Source organism: Callithrix jacchus, chromosome 19 (genome assembly GCF_049354715.1).
Source record: "Callithrix jacchus isolate 240 chromosome 19, calJac240_pri, whole genome shotgun sequence".
Classification (NCBI taxonomy): Eukaryota; Metazoa; Chordata; class Mammalia; order Primates; family Cebidae; genus Callithrix; species Callithrix jacchus.
This window is the reverse complement of record NC_133520.1, coordinates 47,133,437-47,141,736: the sequence shown is the minus strand read 5'-3', so window position 1 is coordinate 47,141,736 and position 8,300 is coordinate 47,133,437. Positions and strand designations below refer to the sequence as shown.

The window sequence follows — 8,300 nt, the reverse complement described above, 5'->3', positions numbered from 1 at the left end:
GAATAAGAGCTGCAAAGTAAATTCAGAAGTTGGCAGGCCTGACTGGCATAGAAACGATCTCTTATTAAACGTTCCTGATGATACTTAGCATTTTATCCACTCCAGGATAAAAGAGTATCCAGAGAGTAGACACATGCAAAGTCATGTTTCTTCAGACAAAGTCTCTTAGCTTGGGATTTCCAGGAAGCACATCTTGAAGCAGAGAATTATGCACTGTATACACACACACACACACACACACACACTCACTCTCTCTCTCCCCCCTACCCACTCTCTCTCTGTGTTGCCCAGTCTGGAGTGCAGTGGTGCAATCTCGGCTCACTGCAACCTTCGCCTCCTGAGTTCAAGCATTTCTCCTGCCTCAGTCCCCCGAGGTAGCTGGGACTACAGGCGCACATGACTGTGCCCAGCTAATTTTTGTGTTTTTAGTAGACATGGGAGTTCACCATCTTGGTCAGGCTGGTCTCGAACTCCTGACCTCTGTCAATCCACCCACCTAGGCCTCCCAAAGTGCTTGGATTACAGGCGTGAGCCACCAAGCCCAGCCTATGCACTATTGTTTTATTAGAGAGTCCACCAATCGCAGGAAGCAGAAGTGAGGGATGAGAAAAGTGAGAGCCAATAGAAATGCTTGTTACTAAACTGGAAACTTCTAATGTAACTGACTACTTAGTACTATGGCACAGCACAGGGCAGGACCCTCCCTCGGGAGAGAAAAGGAGGAAATAATGTATCCACGAATCCACTCTTTTTTCCAATTTGGTAAACGTTCACCCTACAAGATGCTAACATGTCCAGACTTCCAGACTGCACAGGCCCCAGGCAGAGTCCTGCAGCAACCTTGAGAGGGAAGCGCGTGGGTGGGCGAGGCACGTGCCACGCAGGCAGGATGCCAGGGTCAACTAGATTGAATCTGTGAAGGCAGAGGGCAATCTGGGTAGAACAAAAGAGAGCAAGGCCAAGTGCATAGGAGATACGTGCAGTCCACTTTGGAATTCCACCGGAAGAACTCACTTGTTCATGGCCATCGTCTGTGCATGATCATGCAGTCCATGAGTGGGAATCCTTTTCCAAACTCTCCAAGATGGTGTCTCGCTCTGTCTCCTGGCTGGAGTGCAGGGGTGCGATCTCAGCACATGGCAACCTCCACCTCCTGGTTCAAGTGATTCTCCTGCCTCAGCCTCCACAGTAGCTGGAACTATAGGTGACTGCTACAATGCCCAGTTAATTTTTGTATTTTTTAGTAGAGAAGGGACCATGTTGTCCAGGATGGTCTTGATTTATTAACCTCATGACCCACCCTCCTCCGCCTCCCAAAGTGCTGGGATTACAGGCGGGAGTCACTGCGCCTGGCCATTTTTTTTTCTTTTTATTGAGATGGAGTCTCTTTCTGTCTCCCAGGCTGGAGTGTAATGGCGCGATCTGGGCTCACTGCCAACCTCTGCCTGCCAGGTTCAAGCGATTCTCCTGCCTCAGCCTCCTGAGTAGCTGTGATTACAGGCATGCACCACCATGCCTGGCTAATTTTTGTATTTTTAGTAGAGACAGGGTTTCGCCATGTTGGCCAGGCTGGTCTCAAACTCCTGACCTCAAGTGATCCACCTGCCTTGTCCTCCCAAAGTGCTGGGATTACAGGCATGAGCCACCACTCCCAGCCCCTCCAGCTTTTAAAAACAGAAAATTCAACTAGACCCCGAAAATATATTTCTTAAGGAACAAGATGTAAGTTTAATGTTTAAGGCAAATAAAGTTTAATGCAAATCTAAATAGCAATTTCTGAAGCTCTTTAATTAGTGGAAATAAGCTAACACTTTTCACTTGGGATAAGGTCCAAGAGTAACTTCCCTAAAGATTAAACAGTGAGAAAATAGTTCATATAAGAAAATAAAGTGTCTGATTATCTATTTCAATTGGGGTCTATAAGCAAATCCTGATTGTAAAGTATAATTACAGCCATAGGTGTATGATAACACTGTCATTTAAAGTCATTCAGTAAGGAAAACTAGGATAATAGATTTGGAGTGGTGACAAGTCACAGGTCACAAAGTGCTCTGTTTTTTAATTATTTTTATTTCATTAATTGTTGAGTGCCTATTAAGTCACAGGCATTGTTCTGGGCTCATAATATTAACAATAATAATAAAGAATGACTGTGCCTTTGAAGATTGCAAACTCCTGTGGGAGAGCAGGTAACTAATCAAGCAGTCATAAACCTGCATGGAAAGTGATACAATGAGAGTAATGAGAAGTCTGGGGAACCCGACATGGAGCACCAATTCCAGGCTGTCCAAGCGTGGTCTCTGGAGCACCCAATGGCCAAACAGAAACTTAAAGCAGAGTTGGAGATTGGCAACCACTGGCACTGGAGAGGAGGAGATGGGAGGTCTCCTTGGAGAGAAAACCATTTCAGAACAATGTGACCTTAACAGAACTGCAAATGCACATTGAGGCTGGAAATCTGAATAGGAGTTGTATCAGGAAGGGCAAGCCATGAGGAGCCTTCACGCATGAAGTCGTGAGTCATTGAAAGATTTTAAGCAAGAGAATGAAATAATCGGATTTGTGACTTTGACAGATTGCTTTGACAATTGAGTGGATTGGAATTGACAATTGAGTGAGACAGGAATCAGGAGGATAAGTTATGAGCTAATCTCTGTAGCCCAGTAAAGAAATAATAAAGGCTTAAACTGAAGTCTCAGCAGTGGAAATAGAGATAAGTGATTTGTTTAATGAGAATTCACATCACTTAGGGACATAGAGAAAGAATTGAAATAGGAGAAAATGAGTGATTATTCCCAAAATTCTGACTTGAGCAACTCAGTGAGTATTATTACTGTTCAGCAAATAAAGGCTATAGGAAAAGATACAAGTTTAGGGGAAGGGAAAGGAGTGTGGGTATAAAAGTAAGAAATAGGAAAATTCAGAGTAATTTCACTTGTTTAATCATATTTCATAATTACTTGTCAATAGAGTGAACAAGGGTGGTGTTCTCAGTACATTTAAAATAAAATAATCAATTTTTACATGGCTCTACTAGTAAAAGCGAAGTTGACATAAAATAGTCATGAAATTAGTCAACCATTTAAATCCATGCAACTTTTAAACTTTTAAACTCAATGCATGCACAAGTGATTCTGAATTGCCATTTATTTTCCATAGCTTTCTAAGTGGATGTCGAATTGTATCTTCACTCAGTTACTTAAACTTACTTATCGTCTTGTGCAACACTACCACAGTGATTTTCTTGTCCCGCAACACTTATTAGATTTGATGTAGCTCAAAATCAGATTGAATTTTTGTATTTATTGCTGGATCTTGCCTGTGGCCATTATTACCAGGATATTTTAGTGGTGATTTTCTATTTTTTGTTTACACTCTCGCTCTTCCTCTGTCTTTCATATATCTATCTATTTCTCTCTATTAAATTATTAAATTTATTTTGTAATAAATTCCTTAATTTCTAGTGACATGTCTTATATTTTTCCTGCTGCAGTTCTGGAATCAGCCACTTCTCCCATGAGCCCTGGCTCCTTTTGCTGGGGAGTGGTATTAAAAACAAAGGTCCAGGCACCAGGTGTGCTCATTGCTAGAGTGGCACTGTCTCTATCCCCTCTCAGTGAAGAAGGCTGGCGCATACATGTAGCTAATCTAACTCATGCGTACACACACAACTATATCTGCATCTATTTTTTTTTTTTTTTTGAGACAGAGTCTCGCTCTGTCACCAGGTGCCAAGCTGGAGTGCAGTGGCGCGATCTCAGCTCACTGCAACCTTTGCCTCCCAGGTTCAAATAATTCTGCCTCAGCCTCCTGAGTAGCTGGGACTACAGGCATGCACCACCACACCCAGCTAATTTTTGTATTTTTTAGTAGAGACGGGGTTTCACCATGTTGGCCAGAATAGTATCGGTCTCTTGACCTTGTGATCCACCCGCCTCGGCGTCCCAAAGTGCTGAGATTACAGGTGTGAGCCACCATGCCTGGCCTATCTGCATCTATTTATTGACATATATACTTTAAAAGATGAGTTCATATTAAGACCTCTGACCACAATTCAGCACTGCAAAGTTCATTTTACTCTTTGTCCTTTTTTATTTGTAACTTCTTTCTTCAATAGTGAGAGACCTGGCTTTATTATTTATCACCTCTTTACTAATCTGTTCAACTCTAGTATACAACTAAAGCACTTTCAGAATTCTTAACCAAAATCCCTGTGAGAAACAAATGTATCAACTAGGATACAGTGTTTATGTACAGTTAATTTTTTCCTTAGCCTTACACTATCCAGTCAAAACAGCATTTTTTCCAGCGTTAATCACATCAGTTTCTTTCTACTCCACCCCCTGAAGTATGACCATGTGGTTCATTTGTAAAACAATTTCTTCACATTCTGGCAAATTTTTAAAACTAACATGTAATAAAATTCACATTCTGTGGTGTTCAGGTCTGTTGCTTTAGACAAATGCATAGAGTTGTAGACCCACTGCAACACTTCAAACAATTAAAAAAATCTCTTTTGTTTTTTATATAAGATGAAGTTTCACTCTGTTGCTCAGGCTGGAGTACAGTAGTGCACTCGTAGTTTGCCGTAGCCTCAAATGCCTGGGTTCAAGCAATCCTCCTGAGCAGTTGAAGACTACAGACATGCACCGTCATGGTCTGCTCAAACAAAGCAATTCTATCACCCCAAAATTTCTCCTTTGCTGTTCTTTTAAAGGTAAACTCTTGCCTCCATCCCCAACTCTGGCAACCACTGATTGCCTTGGGATCATTCTTCCTTTTTTAAAGAGTGTCATATAAAATTGAATCATATAATATGTAGGTTTTTCTGGTCTTGCCACTTAGTTCACTAGCAAAATGCATTTAAGATTCATCTTTGTTATGTAATTCAGTAGTGTGTCTACTTTTGCCTAGTATAGATGTATTCACAGTTTGCCTTTCCATTCTCTAGTCGAAGGACATTGGGAGTACCTCAAAGTTTTGTCAATCATGAGTTGACAATTATGAATTTTTTTTTCTGGGGCTCAGAGCCCTGCCCTCTTCCCTTTTATTCCGCCAATCTCTTGGAGGGGGGGAACCAGAAGTACCAGGAAGCCTGGGGAAGAAGAAGCCACTGCGGCTGCCCGGGACACCCCGTCCCATTGAGGTTTAAAGAACGGCCCTCACCCCATCTGTGACCGGCGGAAGGGTGGGGCACAAAGGAGGGTGGACACTGGTCAACACGGAGACCGTGGCACCGACCCCAGCCCAGCCACCGACAGTCCGGTGGAGGCGTGTAGCTGAGATGCTTCGGACCCTCTCATGTGGGATCCAGGCTCCCTGAAGCCAGGACGGAGGCTGCAGGGCAGGAGGCCAGTTGGAGTCTGATGTATGAACTGGTGCAGCGTGTGACCCGCGCTCTCCGGCACAGGGGGGCAGGGTAGGCGGGCATCCACACGTCCTGCCCACCCCCGTCCCGCAGCTCAGGAAATCACGGTTATCCGGCTGGGCAGAACTGGGACTTGTTTTACTTCAGACCTGGGCACTGGAGTCCTCGTTGGGCCTCTTCTCCGTCAGAAACTCCCCTTCAGGGCCAGGCGAGGTGGCTCAAGCCTGTAATCCCAGCACTTTGGGAGACCGAGGCGGGGGGATCACGAGGTCAAGAGATCGAGACCATCCTGGTCAACATGGTGAAACCCCGGCTCTACTAAAAATACAAAAAATTAGCTGGGCATGGTGGCGCGTGCCTGTAATCCCAGCTACTCGGGAGGCTGAGGCAGGAGAATTGCCTGAACCCAGGAGGTGGAGGTTGCGGTGAGCCGAGATCGCGCCATTACACTCCAGTCTGGATAACAAGAGTGAAAACTCGGTCTTGGAAAAAAAAAAAAAAAAAAGAAACTCCCCTTCAGAGAAGGTGTCAGTGGAGAGGGAGCTGGCCACGCCATTGGGAGTTGAGGGCCTTTTGGACCAGTGACCGGACAACCCTCCCTGGCAGGGGCGGCCTCTACCCGGGCCGCTTCTCCTGTGCGGTGGGCTGGGCGCGTCTCGGGGTGTGGGCTTGTCTGCGTGCGTGCGTGCGTGCGTGCGTGCCAGGCGGTCCTGCCAGCCTTCCGGCTCTGCTCCCCCAGGGGATGGGCGCCACAGGGGGCAGCACGTGCTCCACCGCAGCCGGGTCTCTCAGGAAGCCCTCCAGGCGCCGGGCTCACTCGCCGCCGCCCTCCTCCTGCCTCTCTGGGTTGCCGCAGCTCACCCGCCATTGCCGGGAGGCCCAGCGCATCATCTCCCCGGGCGGGTGGCGGCTGCTGCCACCAAGGCATACTTGGGGTTGAGGAGCTTGGGAGCCACGGTGGACGAGTAGTGGTGGCCAAGCCGGCCCGCCAGGCCCAGCTGCCGGTGCAGGTCCACCTCCTCGGAGACGGCGTACAGCTCCCGGAACTCTGTGTCACAGGGCTCCACGTTCTGCCCGGGGAGGAGGGGGAGGAGGAGGAGGAGGTTCCTGTCCACGTAGGAGGAAGTCCAGGTGAACCTGTAAGATCCAGTGGCCGCTTTGTCACCATCCACCATCAGGAACCTTGAGGACAGGGCCCCTTGGTGCTCCCCATGGGCATGTAGAAGCCGACGCCTGTCACAGAGCAGACACGGATGTTCCGAATCCGGAAGTCGGCGAGCTGCAGGCCCTGACACATCTCCGGGAAATACTTCACTCCCGCGTCGTCCAGGATGAGGTATACTGGGACCCGGCGCTTACAGGCAACATCCACAATGTCTTGGAAGATGTCCCCATCAGTCAAGAGGTCCATGACCACAGCAATGACCTGCTGGGCCTGTTGGATCTTCTGCCTGACCACTTGCTTGAGGTGCGGCGCCTTCTCGTCCTTGAGGGCGTGGGTGAAGAGGGTGACTTATTTATAATAGTTGGGTAAGGCTTTGCGGGAACAGTTTTATTTCTCTTGGTTATATAGTTAGGTTTCGCATTGCTTTTCTATAGATCCTTTGGGATTTCTGTATAAATAGTCATATTGCCTGTGAATAATTTAATTTTTCCATGATCTTATCTGTATAATTTTATTTTTATTATCTTACTGCATTGACAAGAAACTTCAGTACAACGTAAAATAGGAGTTTAGAGAGAAGATACACTTCCCTGACTCCCAAACTTAATAGAAAATTTTCAGTCTCACCATTAAGTATGATTTGAACTCTAACTTTTTACAATTTTATTTTGCAGATGTTTTCATCAGATTAGGAAGTTCCCTTCTATTCCTAGGTTGCTACAGAATTTTGTTTATTTTACCAGGAATGTTAAATTTTGTTAAGTGATGTTTTGGCATCTGTCGAAATGGTCGTTTGTTTTCTTCTTCAATATTCTGTTAGTATGGTGCGTTAATTGATTTTTTTGAAAGTTAAAGCAGGGTTTAATTTACTGTTTTTACTTTCTTACTTTTCATTCTCCTATCAGCAGATTGCTGTCTATCATCCATACCTCTCATGTCACATAGCTCTCCTGCTAAGCCAATGTTCTTCATTTTGTATAGTGCGTTCACTCTTTATTTTACATGTTTATTAAACATGGCCACCTTCTAGAAATATACTTTCCTGGTTTTCTTTTTTTGTTTTATGGTCACTGCTCTCAATTTCCCTTGTCCTCCTAGAGATACATGCCCCCTTGAGTTCATTTTCTTGTTCTGTCTGTCTATCTATCTATCTATTCTACACGTCTATGTTTCCAGTAATCATATACACTTAGGTGACTGCCAAATATAAGTCTCCAATCTAGAACTCTCTCTGGTGAGATCTATATCCAACACATTTATCCGGATATTATTTTGTAATGAATGTGTATTACCAAATTGAGCGTGTTACTTTCCCTCAATTCTTCAAAGCCCCTTACTACTTTTAGTCTAAAAGTTATTAACCTATCAACTCTAAGCCCTACTTAACTTTTCAGATTTATTTATTGTTTCTTCCCTAGCTGTACTCTTAGCTTAATTATATGGAATATTATAATTCCAGATCAAATCACATTATGCTATGTCATGACGCTGAACCTTTGTACATATTGTTTTCTTTCTGTGTAATGCTCCCTCTTTAAATTTCTTCTCATTTGTCAAAGATTAGTCTATTTCACCCTTTGTGAGGCCTGGTATCTACACCTTTCTGCACTGTTCAGTGTCAGGCCACTGATGATTTACTTATCTGTGCTTTCAAATCATCTATTCACAACTGACAATATGCTGTAATAGTGTAAGTATACTGATATAATTGGTTTACATGTTTTTTTTTTTCACATCCTTCTCCCTGTATATATATCTTAATATTGG

General features: G+C 44.7%; 1 pseudogene; it reads right to left on the bottom strand.

The window, feature by feature from the left end:
• Positions 1–1,836: 1,836 nt before the first annotated feature.
• Positions 1,837–6,794, bottom strand: LOC100410063 (protein FAM83F pseudogene; annotated as a pseudogene).
• Positions 6,795–8,300: the final 1,506 nt, after the last annotated feature.